General features: G+C 39.8%; 1 long non-coding RNA gene across 1 annotated transcript in view; it reads left to right on the plus strand.

Moving 5' to 3' along the window:
* The window catches only part of LOC132541414 (uncharacterized), a 56,135-nt gene extending 45,924 nt beyond the window's left edge, over positions 1-10,211 (plus strand). Inside the window, exon 3 of the long non-coding RNA XR_009552607.1 lies at positions 9,977-10,211. This is a non-coding gene — a long non-coding RNA (uncharacterized LOC132541414). The remainder of the gene's footprint in view (positions 1-9,976) is intronic.
* Positions 10,212-19,684: the final 9,473 nt, after the last annotated feature.

A 19,684-nucleotide genomic window follows, 5' to 3' on the forward strand; every position in this document is an offset into this window, starting at 1 on the left:
GTTCCATTCATATTCTAGCAACATAAATAAGTACAAGACTCCATCAGTTCTTACATCTGAGTAGCGTTCTGTCGCACATATAGAACAACTTCTTTAACCACTCATCTCTTAGGACATTTAAATAATTGACAATTAAAGGGTAGACTTACTGACATTTATTCCAACATTCCCAGTTGCTCATACCACTAGTGACCACCATTCCTCCTTCTTCTTCAATAATTGAACTCACATTTTCATGCAGGAAAGTTGTTTATCCAACCCAGAAAGAAGCACAGTGAAGTCAGTCTCAGAGCTCTCTTGACCTTTTGCCAGACACACTGTCAATTCTTCCTTGAACCCAGGAGTACCCAGATGTCCAGTTTTGACCAGTAAGACCTAAAGTAGAGTCCTGATGAGAAATTGTTTAGAAAGTTAACTCCTCCTGTCAGCTCTCCTTTTTATACCTTTGAATATGTGATATGTGCATTGGAGGCAAACCATGTTTTGTCCATGAATTTCATGGCCACAAGGCTCAGAGTCCCAAAACAGCAGAATTATTAAATTGTCTACTTCAAACTTTTTATTCTAAGAATGAGTTATCTTTATTATTTAGCAACCATAAGTTGAGTTTTCAAAGACTGAGGTGAGCAGCTAGTCTGTGAAAAATTCTGCCAGTCTTCAAAAATGTAAAATTATAGGGTCAAGAGATAGCATAAAGGGGGGAGCTGTAACGCAGTAGGTTAAGCGCACATGGCGCAAAGTGCAAGGACCAGCATAAGGATCCCAGTTACAGCCCCCAGCCCCCACCCGCAGGGGGGTCGCCTCACAAGCGGTGAAGCAGAAATGCAGATGTCAATCTTTCTCTCTCCCCCTCTCTGTCTTCCCCTCCTCTCTCCATTTCTCTCTGTTCTATTCAACAACAGTGACAACAACAATAATAATAACAACAACGATAAACAACAAGAGCAACAAAAGGAAAAAAAATGGCCTCCAGGAGCCGTGGATTCATAATGCAGGCACTGAGTCCCAGTGATAATCCTGGAGGCAATTAAAAAAAGAGAGAAAGATAGCACACCAGGTAGTATGATGGTTTTGCTCTAGCACCACAGGTGAGTGCCACACCATTGAGGAAACCTTCCCACAACCCCACTCCCACACCCAAATGAACTAGTTAGTCCAGCAGCAGTGAAATTACATATATGCAATGCCTCGTAAGCATTGAATTAACTGATTTTAATATGTGCTTATTCAAAATGGAAGTTGTTCTCTGCCAGAAACGTTAGAAAAGCAATATATATATGGACAGGGCAATGGTGTACCTCATTTAGAGCACATGTTACTATGCTTAAGGACATAAGTTCAGGCCCCCCAGCCCCAACCTGTGGAGTGGGGGGAGCTTCATAAGCAATGTTGAAAAGCACTATGGAAGGTATCTCTCTTTCTCTCTCCTTCTCTACCCCCCGCCCCCCAAAAAAGAGACAGGCTGGGAGTATGGATCAACCTGTCAGTGCCCATGTTCAGCAGGGAAGCAATTACAGAAGCCAGACCTTCCACCTTCTGCATCCCACAATGACCTTGGGTCCATGCTCCCAGAGGGTTAAAGAATGGGAAAGCTATCAGGGGAAGGGATGGGATATGAAGTTCTGGTGGTGGGAATTGTGTGGAGTTGTACCCCTCTTATCCTATGGTTTTTGTCAGTGTTTCCTTTTTATAAATAAAAATGTTTAAAAATCAAGTGTGTTTTTAAAATGCATTTTAGTTATTCTTGCATATGTTTTAATTTCAGATAATGTTTATATTTACTCAAAATTGTTCAGAAAATCAGAATTCAAATGAAATAATAAAAATATATGTATACTTTATTCATAACCTCATTATATAATTTTTCTGAATTGTTAATGTTTCTGGTATAAGTCATAATTTTTAATTTGTCATGATTTTTTCTCATTTTAAGTAGGTATTTATTTTCACACTCAGCTTTGTTCCTAACTTTGCATCTTTTTCTTAAAGAATGTCCCTCGAATTGTAAAATCTTCAAAATTCAGAGTTGCTTTTACTGGCCAGGCGTTAACTGCAACCAATATAAACTGTAAATACTAGTTAGTCTTTTAATTTCAGGTTTGAAAGAACAAGAATGTTAAGTGAGAAAATTTAAAAACTACTTCATCAGGCTAGGCAATGGTGCACCTGGTTAAGCGCTTGCATTACAGTGTGCAAGGATCCAGGTTTAAGCCCCTGCTCCCCACCTGGTAAAGCAAAGCTGCAGGTGATTCTCTCCCTTCCCCCTCTCAATTCTTTTCTGTCTCTATCCCTGCCTACCCAAAAAAAAAAACTTACTTCATAGAATTTCTACATTAGTTTGCTAAATGAGTATAACCTGGTATTAAATGAACCAATCACTTTAGTTTCCAAGCTGGTATTATAGCTCTCAGGTACCAAAATATACATGAGATAGAAGAGAAGACAAAGGGACTCATTTATTTTGCCCTCAGCAGAACCCCTCTCCTTTCTCCCCTGAAATCACTTGGATAAAAAAATAATTGTGGGGGGGGGAGGGTTGTGTGGTAGCACAGTGGGTTAAGCGCATATGGCGCGAAGTGCAAGGACCATAAGGATCCAGGTTGGAGCCCCGGGCTCCCCACCTGCGGGGGGGGGGGGGGTGTCACTTCACAGGCGGTGAAGCAGATCTTCAGATGTCTGTCTTTTTCTCCCCCTCTCCATTTCTCTCTGGCCTATCCAACAACAAGGACATCAATAACAACAACAATAAAAAAAACAAGGGGGAACAAAAGGGAAAAAAAATAGCTTCCAGGAGCAGTGGATTCATAGTGCAGGCACCGAGCCCCAGCAATAGCCCTGGTGACCAAAAAAAAAAAAAAAACCTAGGACTTTCATCTGGATTCAAGTTACATTTTCTTTTTTATTTCTTCTTATTTAAAATTAATGCTAGAATATGATAGTCTCTGTTGGCAGTGGTTCAGCGATAATCCTTTTAGCTCTATTTGATTCTCTAATGCCTCATTTTGGGGAAGAAAAGCTTAGAGGAATTTCATGTCAGTGTCTTTATCTCCAAGGTTCTTTATTCTCTACCTCCTGCACCTGGTTTGGAGGCTTCTGGGGTCACAGAAGTGTGGCTGAAGAGAGAATAGAAGCAACAGGTTTGATTTGCATCTAGTTTGCAGAATATCTTTGCAATTCACACATTTAAATGAACTATATCAACCCTCTCCACTTTCCTCTCTGGGGTCTCCAGGATATCCTGTTTGAGATAACATTAAACTGATTTTTTAGCTAAATAAGATTTTCCTGTTGCAAGTTGCTGTCTGATACATTGAAAGCGCTAAGAATAATAAGAAGAAGCAAAATACAGGTATTAAAAAATAAGACCCACATGTATTCATGTTTTCATTCTTTTTTTACTTAAAAATTTAAAATTTGCAGGTGGCACAAAGCGCAAAGACCAGCATAAGGTCGAGCCCCTGGCTTCCCACCTGCAGGGGAGTCACTTCACAAGCAGTGAAGCAGATCTGCAGGTGTCTATCTTTCTCTCCCCTCTGTCTTCCCCTCCTTTCTCCATTTTTCTCTGTCCTATCCAACAATGACAACATCAATCATAACTACAACAATAAAACAACAAGGGCAACAAAAGGGAATAAATAATAAATAAATTTTAAAAAATTAAAATTTTTTTAAATTTACTTTTTGCCACCAGGGTTAGTGCTGGGGCTCAGTGCCTATAAGATTCTACCACTGTTTCTAGGGGTCAATATTTCCTTTCTTCTTCTTGTTTCTTTTTGACAGAGTGAGTGACAGAGAAAGATAAAGAGGAGGAAAGAGACAGAGAGAAGCTCCATCACTGTCCTGTCCCACGGGACTTTCAACGTGGGTTAACCTAGGAGAGGGAGTGAGGACAAGGAAAGAAGGGAGAGGGAAGGGGACAAGACACGCCAGAGAAATGAGACAAGTCAAGATTCTGATCAAGTCTGTTTATCAGCACCAAAGATGCTGTTTTTAAGGCCAGGGCAAAGGGGGGAGTTAGCAGCTGGGGACTGTTGATTGAAGTGGTGTGTTGTCATGGTGATCAGCTGTTATCTGGAAAGTCCTGGGTGATTCATGGGGAAGTGGAATTGGGAGACAGGAACTTATCTTGTCTGTGAACAAAGACTCTAAGGTGTAAAGAAGCAGGAACTTAACTTTTAAGCAAGGCCAGTCTGTGAACAAAGACTCTGTGGTCATGCCAATAGCAACTTTGAGGGCACATGTGGCTCCCCACACATCACTCACGAAGCTATTCCTTATATGTGTTGACCAAGGTCTTGAACCTGGGTCCTTGTGTATGGTAACCTGTGTTCTATAAAGTTCACTACTGCCAGACGCCCCCCCATTTCCTTTTAAAATATTACTTCTTTATTCTTAGCACTAACACTCAGTGGAACATTTATTAAACTGTGGAGATTGGAAAGATCAATAAGAAGCCTAGCAATATCTCACCTAATGGAGCACATACTTTACCATGTGTGAAGACCAAGTTCTAGCCCCCAGCTCCCCACATGTGAACATCATTCAAAAGGGAAGCTAGTTTCACAGTTCGTGGAGCAGTGCTGTTGCATCTCTACTTCTCTCTCTTCTGCTCTGTTCCTCATCATCTATCTGGAAAAAAGAAAGAAAAAAATAATAGTCTGCCAGGAGCAGTGGAATCCCACAGGCCTGAAGCTCCAGTGTAGCCCTGACAACAATGACGACAACAAAAACCAACAAGAAGGAAGCTAGTGGCAGTGTGCCTGTGTGGGAGTGGGGGTAGGTGTTGGAAGGTGGGGGTGAGGGGAAAGTGAGGTGTCTCTCTGATAGGCTAGCTTGACCATAGCCTTTAGCAGGTACTCCAAAGCCTTAAGTAACATGATAAAGATAGCAAATGCGAAGTGTGAATTCTAATGAAAAGGGTGAAAATGCTATTTTTATTGCTCTGAAATACTGTCATCTCACAGCATATGCTTATTAGGAAATAAACATCAGGGTAAAATTTAGCCTGTACTTCTCATCAGAGTTTTAAGGCTTGTAGTCTGCTAGAGTAAAAGACTAATGTTTGCACAATTAAATAAATTACTAAATGCTATAACAGAATATTGTATTTTTCTAATGAGTACTTGTTTTCTTCTGACAAATAGCAGTTGTGGTCCTAAGAGATAATCTTTTCCAGCATCCAATCAGCCAGCATCAATATCTTTTTTTTTATTTCTTTATTGAGGGATTAATAGTTTAACAGGCAGCAGTGAAATACAGTAGTTTGTATATGCATAAATTTCCCAGTTTTCCACATAACAATTCAACCGCTCCTAGGTCCTCCTCTGCCATCATGTTCCAGAACCTGAAACCTTCCCCCAATTCCAGAGTCTTTTACTTTGATGCAATACACTAAACCCAGTCCAAGTTCTGCTTTGTGTTTTCCCTTCTGTTCTTGTTTTTTCAACTTCTGTCTATAAGTGAGATAATCCCATATTCATCCTATTGTTATTTCACTTAACATGATTCCTTCAAGCTCTATCCAAGATGAGGTAGAAAAGGCAAATTCACCATTTTTAATAGCTGAGTAGCATTCCATTGTGAATATAGACCACAACTTACTCAGCCACTTATCTGCTGTGGGACACCTGGGTTACTTCCATGTTTTGGCTATTACAAATTGCAGCATCAGTATCTTGATACTGATCCTCTTGTAGTTTTGCCTCCTGTATGAGGCTGTGAAGAAGGTTCCCTTTGCATTTTTGAACCCCTTGAAGCCCCATAGTAAGTGTTTTCACTGCAAGCTCTACCCAGGGTCATTAGAGTCAGCCATATACAAAAGGCTGTCTGGAAGTCACTTAAAACTGCTAACTTTTTTTTCTGTCTAAGAGGAGAAGGAAGAGGAGTAAAAGAAGGAGGAAGAGGGAAGAAAAATAGGGTAAAAACAACTAATTACTTCATGACTCTACACACTCTTGAATGCATTCCAGTATAAGGGAATCATGAGTCTGAGGTGACATATTTGACTAGTATCTAAGGGAGTTAGAGGCCCACAAGCACGTTTCACAGATATTCGGAGATAATAAAACACCTAAGGTCTTAATAGACTTAGAAATGCACAGCTTAGGGGGTCGGACGGTAGTGCAGCAGGTTAAGCGTACATGGCACACAGGTTAAGCGTACATGGCACAAAGCGCAAGGACCGGCGTAAGGATCCTGGTTCCAGCCCCTGGCTCCCCACCTGCAGGGGGTGTCGCCTCACAGGTGGTGAAGCAGATCTGCAGGTGTCTTTTTCTTCCCCTCTCTGTCTTCCCCTTCTCTCTCTATTTCTTTCTGTCCTATCCGGCAACGATGACATCAATAACAACAATAATAATAACCACAACAACGATAAAAACAAGAGCAACAAAAAGGAAAATAAATTAAAATATTTTCTTTAAAATGGGAAGCAATAATATTAAAAAGAAGAAGAATTGCACAGCTGAAAGAAGTTATTGTCATCCTTGTTATTAACTAGAGAAGGAGAGAAAGTATAAACTTCTGTGTTCTAGGCATCCAGCTATATCTGAAGGTTTAAATAAGTTCTTGGAGATTAAGACACAAGCAAAGTGTGCATAGGTCTAACAATGTCTTCCTTAAGCCAAGTTGAAATTCTCATATCCTTACATTTGCTTCTTTGATTAGAGTTCACACAGATTGACAGCAAGTCAATTATGCTGACTTAAGAAAGAGCTTATGTAAATATGAGGTCTCTGCAAGGATATGCATGTCATCGGGTACTTGTGATTTCTTTCAGAGCCACCACCTAGACTTAGATTTTTTTAAAAAATCACTTGTTTGTTGCTAGTTCACATAGGTAGCCAATGCTTATTGAGTACATATTAAATCCCAGTGCATGTAGTCACTCAATAACAAACATGGTGGACAAAACCAAATCATACTGGTTAAGGAAGGAAACAGTAGTGACTGGGCGGGGGGTGGGGGGTGGGTTCTAGGTGCTTGGTAGAGTTGTTGCAGAACAGTATGTGCTGAAGACACAAAATGTAGTACTATGTTTATATCTGTACAGCAGTGTTTTCTGGGCCTCACCCCATGAGGTGAAAGCACTTTTTTGGTACTTGTGAGAATACAAAATATTATCTTAGAAAATCTCATATCATATAAAGACACAGCATATCTCTTTCTTTATTTTCTGGTCATCGCCAGAGCTTCACCACTCCAGGCTGAGTTGTTCAGAGAGAAAAACCATAGAGGTAAAGAGGCTGAGACACCACAGCACCAAATTCCCCACACCCCAGTACTGTAGTGCTACCAAATGGTGAGCCAATGGTTCAGACCTGTGTCACTTGTATGGTAAAGCAGCACCTCCCAAGTCAGTTATCTCAACAACCTATCTCTGCTTTCTATTTTTAACATTTTTATTTATTTATTTTTCATAGAAACAGAGAGAAATTGAGAGGGAAAGAGGGCATAGAGAAAGATACCCAGGGCAGGAGTAACTAGTATAATGGTTATACAAAGAGACTCTCATGCCCGAGGTGCCAAAGTCCCAGCCAGGTTCAGTCCCCCCACACCATAAGCCAGAACTGAGCAGTGCTCTCAGGGTCAGAGAGAAAGAGAGAAAGAGAGACCTGGAGCATTGCTTTGCCACTCATGAAGCTTTCCCCTGTAGGTGGGAGCTGGGGGCTTGAACTTGGGTCCTTGCATACTGTAATTTGTGCCTTTAACCAGGTGCACCACCACATGTCCTCTTCTTCTGCTATTATTAGCAGTATTTATGTGAAAGTTCTGACGGTGCCACTTTGATAACACCTTGCAAATACAAACACTGGCAAGTAGCCCAAATTACAGCCAGAGAAACACAGAGAAAGGCTGCCATTCCTAAGGTCTCTCACACTCACACTAATGTCAAAAGTCTTGCTTCTCTAGATTTTCAGTTTGTCAGCAGGTGCTCTGTGTATTCATCAGGAAGGGACTTTATACCTGTGGCTGTCTTCCTTTTCAGGCAGCAGTGCTGCTGTCCTGTCCCACAGCTAATCCTCTAGAAATCACACACTGGGCAGTCACTGTGGATCACTCTTTAGGTTTCATCAGTTAGCTGCTTTCTGATTTACAACCCTGCCTGGCCATGGGATATGAAATTTTACTCACACAGTGGGCACCCTTGTATTTGTTTCTTGACTTGTTTCCATATAGTCTCTAAGAAGTTTCTTGATTCTCTCCCATTTAGAATAATCATTTCTACCCTAGCCTCTCAAAGCACACTGATTACACCATCTGTGACTTTTTCCTTTGTATTCGACTAGTCTTTGATAAGCAAGAAGGTAGGTGTGGTAAACAGAATAATAGGTCCCTAAAGATGACTAAATCCTAACACCTGGAGTATGAGAGGCTTGATGGAAACAGGGAATTCGAGATTTAGGTAAAATGAAGGTTGCTAATCAGCTTTAGAGATGGGAGATTAGCCTGAACTAGTAGGTGGATAAACAGTATAATTACAAAGAATTATTAATGAAACTGAAGGCAGTAAAGTCAGAGTTAGTAAAGAAAATGCAACAACCAAAGTAGAGTTGGAGAATACATTACTTATTAACTGCTTGTTTTTCAAGATAAAAAAGCTCCACAAGCCAAAAAAGAGTATCTTTTCATGTGTTTAAAGAATATTTGTGTATCTTCTTTAGGGACTTGTCTATTCAAATCCTTTGCCCATCTGCATTTTTAAAAGTATGTATGATTCATGTTTAACTGACTTTTTTCCAGCTTTACACAATTGACTTATAATATCGTGAAAGTCTAGAATGCACAATGTTATAATTTTATATGCATACATAGGCTTGTTTGTTTGTTTTCTCATCACTCACTGCTCCAAGCCAGGTTTTTCAAACACAAAGAGACGCAGACAGCTGTTTAAAAGGGAGGATAGCACAGCTAGCTCTTAAACTCCTTCCATGAATCTAACATTTATCATCGTAGTTTATGTCTCTGAGTGAATATACAGAGGAGAAAGATCTTTGGCTCATAGTCAAAGTCATGTACTCACATGAACTAAGTGGAAAAAACTAAGTGTTTTGGCAATGTGTCATTTCCAATATTTTCAAGACACTAGAATACATTAATACAGAGGACAGCAGAGACATTGTCTCATATATATATAATGGCTGTTTCACATCTATAAATATTTAATCATGAAAATTTACAATTCAAAAATAGAATGTAGTCACAGGTTACAGAGAAATATATGTAATATTCAAGAGCTCAAAGGAATCATCTTATTTGCATTTATTATCTATATCATTTTTTTTGTTCACTGAGTATTTTGAGAAGTTTCTTTAAGACAAGTCAATTCGTAAAGGAACTAAGAATCCAATTTTTATTTATCAAGTACTACTTGATATATGTGGAAGTCCTGAAGCACCGTGATGACTTAGACATTATACTAATTTCAGGACCACTCCCCCCCCACTTCCTTAAAGGGGGCTATTAAAAATTGAATTAACTTCATTTATGAAAAAATATCATAGGAACTGATTCATATATATCTTTTTTTTTGCCTCCAGGGTTATTGCTGGGGCTCAGTGCCTGCACCATGAATCCACTGCTCCTGGAGGCCATTTTTTCCCCCTTTTGTTGCCCTTGTTGTTGTAGCCTTGTTGTGGTTATTATTGTTGTTGTTGATGTCGTTCATTGTTGCATAGGACAGAAAGAAATGAGAGAGCAGGGGAAGACAGAGAGGGGGAGAGAAAGATGGACACCTGCAGACCTGTGAAGCGACCCCCCTGCAGGTGGGGAGCCCGAGGCTTGAACCAGGATCCTTACACCGGTCCTTGCGCTTTGCGCCACGTGCACTTAACCTGTTGTGCTCCCGCCCAACTCCCATATACATTTTTAAGTATGCCATTTTCAAGGTTGTTATTACTAGAAGATTTAAATAAGTGCTGACATCAATAAGGATTTAAAAAAAAAAAAAGGAAGCTTTGTATGTTAACTCTCTTTTCAGCCACCACGTTCCAGATGCTAGCAGGATGCTGACCAGACTTCTCTGGACAGACAACCCCACCAATATGTCCCGGAGCTCTGATTCCCCAGAGCCCCAACCTACTAGGGAAAAAGAGAGGCAGGCTGGGAGTATGGATCTGTCAATGCCCATGTTCAGCAGTGAAGCAATTACAGAAGCCAGACCTTCCACCTTCTGCATCCCACAATCACCTTGGGTCTATACTCCCAGAGGGTTAAAGAATAGGAAAGCTATCAGAGGGGGTGGGATAAGGAGTTCTGGTAGTGGGAATTGTGTGGAATTGTACCCCTCTTATCCTATGGTTTTGTCAATGTTTCCTTTTTACAAATAAATAAATAAAAGGAAACTATATGCTTCTAAAAACAGTCCTGTCTATTGTCTAATTTTGGATTAAGCAGACAGCAAGTCATAGCATCTCTTTAAGAAACACTTTAAAACAGAACTTACTTCTTACTGTTCTTCAGTTTGGGTATCATATTTATTTTGAAATCCAGAACTCAGTGATTTCAAGTACCTTACACAAGAGTTGTTTCTTCAAAGTTGCTCACACAACCAACAGATGGCAGACTTGGTTATGCTGTTCTTCCACGGTTGAAAACCTCTGTCAGGCAGAATAGGTTTTTTTTTCCAAACCAAATATTTTTAAAAGAAGAGAATATATTTTCATGGAAAACAGAGTTACTTTGCACACTAATATGCTAATAATAATATTAGTATGACATTAGTATATTAATATATTAGTGTGTTTGATAATAATCTAATTAACATTAATAATGTATTACATTACTAATATTCTCACTCTTTCCCACCTCATATTAAAACAGTAGAGAGAAAGATACATGCAGACCTGCTTCACTACTGGTAATGCTTCCCCTGGGGCTTGAACCTGGGTTCTTGTGCATGATAATGTATGTCCTCAACCATTTGGCCCTACCAAAATTGATTACCTTATAGTCCTAGATATTAAACATCTGAAATGGATCTCACCAGCAAAAATCAAGTTGTTGACTGAGAAATCAAAAAGAAAATCTGTTTCCTTGTCTTCTTCAGTTTCTAGAGGCCACCTGCCTCCTAGTGATCATATCAGTCTTTTATTTTCCCCAGAATAGCTCTGACTGCAACATCTCCCCCTCTTTCATTTATGTGGACTTTTTCAATTGGGTCTATCCTAGACTAACCACCTATTATTATTATTATTATTATTATTATTTCTTTATTGGGGATTAATGGTTTATAGTAAAATACAATAGTTTGTACATGCATAGCATTTCTCAGTTTCCCACATAACAATTCAACTGCCACTAGAGGTCCTCCTCTGCCTTCATGTTCCAGGATCTGAGCGCTCCCCCCACCAATAACCACACCATCTTTTTTTATTTTAATATTTATTTATTTATTTCCTTTTGTTGCCCTTGTTGTTTAATTGTTGCAATTATTGTTATTGATGTCATTGTTGTTGGATAAGACAGAGAGAAACCGAGAGAGGAGGGGAAGACAGAGAGGGGGAAAGAAAGATAGACACCTGCAGACTTACTTTACTGCTTGTGAAGCGACTCAGCTGAGGGCTCCAACCGGGATCCTTATGCCGGTCCTTGTACTTTGTGTCACCTGCGCTTAACCCGCTGTGCTACCACCCGACTCCTAACCACACCATCTTAACAGCAGTTGATTAGCAACTTAAATTCCCTCTTACCATATAACCTAGCATAGTCCCAGGTTCTAGAGATTAGGTCATTGTTCTCCCTACCATGGGTGGGGTAGCCAGGTGTATCTTGCATCAGCTAGTGTTGGAGCTCCCCCTTTGGGAAACCATGTAAATTGAGTGTGGCTGTATTTTTCAGCCACGGTAATTCCCATGGGGCCATGGCTGTGTGCTTTACTATTAATGTAACATGTCAGGGAGGGGAATAGATTTAATACGTCAACTTCTCTAACTGCTTAGACCATAGCTCTAAGTATAAATATTTGCTTTAGCCCAAGTGTTCCAATGTTTCAGATTTGTAAGATGATCAAACTCAAGGATCTCTGAAAATATATCTGCATATATAGCTCTTTAGACATCTAAGTCAACTACAACTTTAGGGCAGACAGATCAAAACAATTTGGCCCTGTCAGCATCTAAAATACGGAGATTTTCAGATACCACTAAAGGGCACAAAGCATGGTTAGGTCAAATATATAATTGTAGATGCTAGCCATTGGATTAGCATAGAAAACAACCCCCTAACTAACCTGGTTACAATAATAATTAATCATTGTTATTTTAAACTCTTTCTAAGACTACAAGAAACCCTTTTCATTCTCTTTTTAAAATTTTTTTTCTTTTTTATTATTTTTTCTTTATTGGGGGACTAATTGTTTATAGTGAACAGTAGAACACAGTAGTTTGTACATGTATAACATTTCCCAGTTTTTCACATAGCAATTCAACCCCCTCAAGGTCTTTCTCTGCCATCATGTTCCAGGACCTGAACTCTCCCCCTACACACAACCCCAGAGTCTTTTACTTTGGTGCAATACATCAAACTGTCTTTATTTATTTACTAGATAGAGACAGCCAGAAATTGAGAGGGAAGTGGGTTGTAGAGAGGGGGAGAAAGACAGAGAAACACCTGTAACACTGTTTCAACACTTGCAAAACTTTCCCCCTGCAGGTGGGGACCAGGGGCTCGAACCTCGGCCCTTTCACATTGTAACAAGTATGCCCAACCAGGTGCACCACCACTCTGCCCCTGCATTTTCTTTAAGATCCTCATTTCTGCTAGTCCTGTAACCTCTAGGACTAGGCCCATACTTCTTGATATCTCTCCTCTCTGATTCCTTACCAGCATATCACCTCTGATGACCTCAACCATATCACTGTTAGTGCTGCCATCCCATGTTATCCTACTATTGAAATCTTACTGTGGACTGTAGCCAGAGATACCAACTCTAAGATGTCAACCTCCCAACTCCTCAAACCTGGTGAGATTTTTCCTAACACATGGGACTACCTATGTCCATTAGATGGTACATCATCTAACTAACAAAGCTACAGATACTAGATATAGGGTTTAGGGTACTGGGTACAGGTGTATATCTATCCATAAGTAAGGGTCAATTGTGTAACTCAAAGTAAAAGTGCTCAATAGTCCTCAGTGATTAGACTTAGCCCTAATAAACCTTGAATCCTAGTTGAAGTGCCTAAAGAAGGTATCATAAATTCTCTAATTGATTAGACTTAGACCAAATTAGCTTGGCAATCTAACAGGAAGCCCCAGAGAAGACAGATCCCAAAAACCTAATTATGGTTGGGTTTAACAAATGACACTCAAGGCTTAAACAACTGGGAGAAAGTCAACGTCAGAGTTGTAGGTTAAAGTAGTTGCTGTCAAAAAATAACTGTGTCATAGCCATGTAAGTTTGGGGATATTTGCGAAATTACTTGTGATTCCAAAAATGGACTGTGTCACTTTTATACCTTTCTTTGAAAATGAAAAAAGAAAATTATGAATTTAGTAAGTTTTTGAAAATACTTAGGAGGTACTGCAGTGGCTAGAGTACAGGACTTAAAAGCATGGGGTCCTGTGTCTTATCCCTGGTGTCACAAGTACTAGGGTGGCACTCTGGTTCTCCTTCTCTCTTCTACCTCTTATGCTAATAAAACTTAAAAAAAAAAATTGAGTAAAAAGTCATTGAACTACTCTAGATTAAAGAGCTGAGAGAAAATGCCATGAAACAGCACTAATATCCCTCTCCTTCTTCCATTTCCCTCCCAAGGAAAATGATCCAAAAGGCAGAAGTCTCTTTCAAGCTCCACTTCCAGTGCCCCACACCTGAGGAAGCATGGCTCAAAGATGTCCCTGAATATTGAGTTGAAATGTGTTCAACCTACAGAAATATCTCTCCTCTTGGAATAAATCTCAGGAGGTAAGGATAGCCTTAAAAGCTTCTTCAGCATACTTTACACGTAAAAAAAGTTAAAACTTAATTGCACTACGTAATATAAAATAACTAGCGGCCAAGGTTATTGTGAAGAGTCTTCAAAATCCTTTCCTTTAGTAACAAGCCACATCATTCCTTAATTTCACCCACATAAACAGGCATAATTCATGTTTCTGAATGAACTGATAAAATGCAAAACTAGCAAAATGTGGCATGTAAGTTCCATTTACTTCATTCTAATAACAAAGGAAGATTATTTTCAATACAAAATTTTGAAGATGTGGAATTCAAATTGAATGTGAAACATTCAAATTGTATGTGAAACAGAAAAGTCTCCCAGTATTTGGGAACTGATGCAGTGAACCAGAGATGGTTTTAATTATGTACAAGTGACTGGAAAGTTGGAAAATGCCTCAGAGTTTGAGTAAAGAATTCATAAGATTTTAGGGTTGGCAGAGACAAAAGTGATTATCTTCTCTAGTGATGTCCTATATTTTTCATGTAATCCCAGTGAACAAGTATGTGCTGTACATGCACTATGTTCTGGGAACCCAACTACAAAAGACAAAATTTATTATTAAAAAAAGGGTCACATTCTAAAAGCAAACTACAATGGTACCTAGTGTTACTACTAGGTAGATTTTAAATAAAATTAACTACAAATTGTGAAGCATTCAATTTTGCATTTTAATCATTACAATAGTGTTGCCATTATGTTAACAGTGACTCTTAGTTACTATCAGGCCACCCCATCAGCTGGGGCCCTATTAGGGGAGTCCTGAGATTCCCAGACAGACATGATGAGCCTGGACCTCAAATAAATCCCTCTCTCCATTGTTATCAGTCATCTCTATCAGGAACAACAAAATAGACCCCTCTATGGGGCCCCCCATAAGACCTTGCACTCAACTTGGATCAACAATGGTAGAGAATGTTCCATCTCCAAAGGGAAGATAGAAAACATACTCTATACTACACCTGAGGAAAATGGGTCGATATTGGGGCAGCTTGGAATGTTCCTACTCATGACCACAGAATGTGAGCTTAGATCTACAGGGATGCAGAGGTCACATAGTCTCCTAAGCTGAATATGGGCCCCAGATGACATCAAATCAATGGGGTTTACAGTCAACAATATTTATACCCCTTTCTCATATTTGGGAGCTACTTTCTTCCCTGAGCCAGCTTTCTGGTCTTTCTGCCAGCCATGACATCATCTCCCCAGACAATAACTTGGATCCACTTGTATATCAGATTTCAGGCTCAGGGAAAAAATAAAATAGCATAGCCACAGGCCCTTTGGAATATAACTAAAATAGGCCTACTATCTATCTATCTAAATGGAGTACCCTAAAACTGTTCTTCTGTATTGTACTATTCCAGCCTTTAGGTTCATGATTAGTCAACAATTGGTTTGGCTTTGTATGTTAACTCTCTTTTCAGCCACCAGGTTCCAGATGCTAGCAGGGTGCCGACCAGACTTCCCTGGACAGACAACCCCACGAATGTGTCCTGGAGCTCCGATTCCCCAGAGCTCCACCCTACTAGGGAAAGAGAGAGGCAGGATGGGAGTATGGATCGACCTGTAAATGGCCATGTTCAGCAGAGAAGCAATTACAGTAGCCAGACCTTCCACCTTCTGCATTCCACAAGGATCTTGGGTCCATACTCCCAGAGGGTTAAAAAATAGGAAAGTTTAGGGGAGGGGATAAGATAGGGAGTTCTGGCGGTGGGAATTGTGTGGAATTGTACCCCTCTTATCCTATGGTTTTGCCAATGTTTCCTTTTTATAAATTAAAAAAAAAGAAAGTAAAATAAAAACAGTATTATTGCCATTTAGAAATTAATAAAGACCAGCAATATAACTCACCTGGAAGGGTATCTGCTTTGCCACACTCATAAGTGGGGTTCAAGCCTAGCACCCACCACATTGGGAGAAGCTTCAGCGCTGTAGTGTCTTTTTCTCTGCCTTAATCTCTCTCTCTCTGAAAAAGTGCCTAGAGTGGTAAAGACATAGCAGGACCAAAAAAAAAAAAAAATTAAACTAGTTGTATGTATATATGTGAACAATACTATTTATTCCATTGGCATAAAACACTTGATTTACTAACATTTTTATTATTTTTTAAATTTTTTATATTTATTTATTGGATACAGACAGCCAGAAATTGAGGAGGGTGGGGAGATAGAGAGGAAGAGAGACAGAGAGACACCTACAGCTGTGCTTCACCACTCCTGAAGCTTCCCCTCTGCAGGTCAGGACCAGGAGCTTGAACCTAGGTCCTTGCACACTATAACATGTGCTCAACCAGGTGCACCACCACTGGGCCACTATTTTTTTTAATTTCTTGAAGCCACACCAGCTCCCTCCAAGTGTAAAACCTTTAAGCTGAAAATCATAGATTTATTCTAACATGCTTATTTTACAGATGACAAAAACAATGGTCTGAAGAAGTTATAAAAAACTTCGTTTCATTAACTAGTTTGTTGTAAAGTTAGGCATCTTTGTCACACAACTTTTGTTTATTTGCTATCTATTCACTTAAGTGACAGAGAACAAGAACTACCTGCTATGATTCTTTCTCTTCTGTCCCATGAGTTTGAGCTGGGCACATGGTTTTGGGTCACCAAAATAAAGAAAACATTTCTTTGTCTCCTGGCAGATGGGGATAGCCATGTGACTTTGGCCAATAAGATGTAAATGGTGGATTTAGAACTAATGGGTATAATTTCTATGTTATCTTAGAAGGAACACCATTGCCCTTTTGGCATGCTTTGACCATGCAAACAAGCTGGTGCCCCCTTTGAAGTAAATACACTGAGAGAAGAAACCTGAGTTCTGACTAATTTCAAAGTACAAAGACAATCAGTCCACACCGCTCAACCCCTCTGGGTTTAAAGATGATGTAATTTCTCTTTGTCTATGCTGGAAACTACTTAAATGTCCACTGACAGATGACTGGATAAAGAAGCCATGGAGGTGTATATTCCATGTAATACTATTCTGCAATTAAGAAGATGATATTGTGTCCTTTGGAACAAAATGGATAGAACTGGAGAGGATAGCACTTAGTAAAGGAAGTAAAGAGATGTAAGACAGAGGCTAGAGGGTGGCGCACCTGGTTAAGCACACATAGTATGAAGCACAAGGACTAGAGCAAGGATTCCAGTTTGAGCCCCCGGCCCCCCACCTGCAGGGGGTGCAGGGGGTCAATTCACAAGAGGTGAAGCAAGTATGCAGGTGTCTATCTTTCTCCCTCTCTATCTCCCCCTCCTCTCTCAACTTATCTCTGTCATATTAAAAAAAGAAAGAAAGGAAGAAAGAAAGAAAGAGAGAAAGAAAGAGAGAAAGAAAAAGAGAAATGAGAAAGAAGAAGGAAAAAAATTTAAAAATACAGAGCAGTAGATTTGTAGTATAGGCACCAAGCTTCAGTGAAAACACTGGAGACAGAGACAGAGAGAGAGAGAGAGAGAGGAATGTAAGACAACTACCAGATGGTTTCGCTCATATGTGGAATATAAGAAATAAAGCACATGAATTTGCCCCCAGAAAGGGGGATGGGTGGGTGGGGGACCAATTTGTTTTTAAGATTTTGTGAGAACTATGGTGGTAATCCTTGATGTAGGGGGCGGAGTCACAAAACTTTACTGGTGGGTGTAGTGCAGAACCATACCCTGGTAATTTTATAATCTTGTAAAGTCATTATTATATCACTAATGAAAATAGAAAAGGGGAACCATAGCAAAAAGGCAAGGAAAACAATAAATTATGTCCTTAGAAACAAGAAAGAATAGTATTTTGTTTATATCTCTAATTACATTATAATTGGTCTTGAGGGATCACAGGTGGAAAAAAAAACCTGCTCTTTGTCTCTGGTATACTATCCTCCTACACTGCATCAGGTTAGTCTCTGACCAACAGAATACAAACATAGAGATGGTGTCTGGTCTCAGTCTAAGTAATACAAACACCATCAATTCTGCCTTATTGTCACCATGTAAGATCACATGATCTAGAGGAAGCCAAATGTCATGTCATAAACACACTCAGGTAACCCATTTGAAAGGCACATGTGGTGAAAAACTTTAGTCCTCCAATCAAAATTTAACAAGTAACTGAGGTGAACACAGAAATAGATCCTCCGGGGTGGGGCAGTAGTGCAGCCGGTTAAGCGCACATGGCACAAAGCCAAGGACCGTCGTCAATATCCGGGTTCAAGCCCCCCGGGCTCCCCACCTGCAGTTGGGTCGCTTCACAGGTGGTGAAGCAGGCCTGCGGGCATCTATCTTTCTCTCCCCGCTCTGTCTTCCCGTCTTCTCTCCATTTCTCTCTGTCCTATCCAACAACGACATCAACAACAACAACAACAATAATAATAACCGCAACAACGATAAAACAACAAAGGCAACAAAAAAGGAAAAAAATAGCCTCCAGAAGCCGTGGATTCTTGGTGCAGGTCCAAGCACAGCGATAACCTTGGAGACAAAAAAACAAAAAACAAAAACAAAAAAAATAAGAAATAGATCCTCCAGCCTCAATTATATTGTTGGATGGCTGTAACCCTAGAAGGTATCTTGCTTGTCTCATAAAAATCTGCCACTGAATCACCAAGCCAAGTTAGTCCCAACTCCAGACCTAGAGAAACTGTGAGGCAATAAATGTTTGTTGTTTTGAGCCACTAAAGTTTGAATTAAATTTTTTATCACTTTATTGAGGAAATGACGATGTATCCCTTGTTGTCAGGGGGATATATTTCATATCTCTCCAAAATGGGTGTTAGCCTCTTTAATCCTATTTTGTGTGAGCTTTTGTGAATAACAGATAACTGATATTCTAATTGGCAATGTCTGATATGTTACTTTGTACAGGACTTGGTACAGACTAATCTGATAGAAATGTTGGGTGCCTCCTCTGGTGAACAGGTTAAGTTTATGGAAGATTTAGTTCATGCTCTCTAGTTGTCTGTAGGTTTATAGATAATAATGCTTATAAGTATATGTCTTCTTTATGAATTTTGCTTATTTGTATGATTTATTGGAGTAAGAGTGGAACTAGAGAAGACAAAAAGAATTGCTGTCATAAGAGGAACTACTGTTGGGCTAGGGAGATAGCATAAAGGTTATGCAAAAGACTTTCATGCCTGAGGCTCTGAGATCCCAGGTTCAATACCCAGCACCACCATAAGCCAGAGTTTACCAGAGCTCATGTTTCTCTCTCATAGATAATTTTATAAAAAGAGAAACTATTGCAGTATGCTAAAATTAGATGTTGACTTTACCTAGGTTGAGAATACAAGACAATAGGTGGCAAATGTTCCCATATTTTATGAGTTGCTATCAGAATCAAGCAAGATTTAAGAAGACCAAGAACTAATTTAAGACACTAGCTGTTGGGCTGGGTGGTGGTGCACCTGGTTAAATGCACACATTGTAGAGTTCAAGGACCTGCGTTCAAGCCCCTGATCCCTAACTGCAGGGGAAAAGCTTCCTGAGTGGTGAAGCAGGGCTGCAGTTATCTCTGTATCTTTCCCTCTCTACTTCCTCTTCCCCTCTTAATTTCTCTCTGTCTCTATCCAATAATAAATAAAGATAAAGATAAGCAGCACTAGCTGTCAACCTATTCCAGCCTCTGAGTGGAGAGCCTGTACACAAAGCTGAGGATGGCAGGGTCAGGACTTACTTAGCTAGTTGACATTATGTGATTCACTTCAAATGCTCGCAATGACAGAAGGCATGGCAAGATTTTAGGGAGTCTCTTCAGGAGTT

The sequence above is a fragment of the Erinaceus europaeus genome, chromosome 11 (assembly GCF_950295315.1).
Source record: "Erinaceus europaeus chromosome 11, mEriEur2.1, whole genome shotgun sequence".
NCBI classification, from domain to species: Eukaryota; Metazoa; Chordata; class Mammalia; order Eulipotyphla; family Erinaceidae; genus Erinaceus; species Erinaceus europaeus.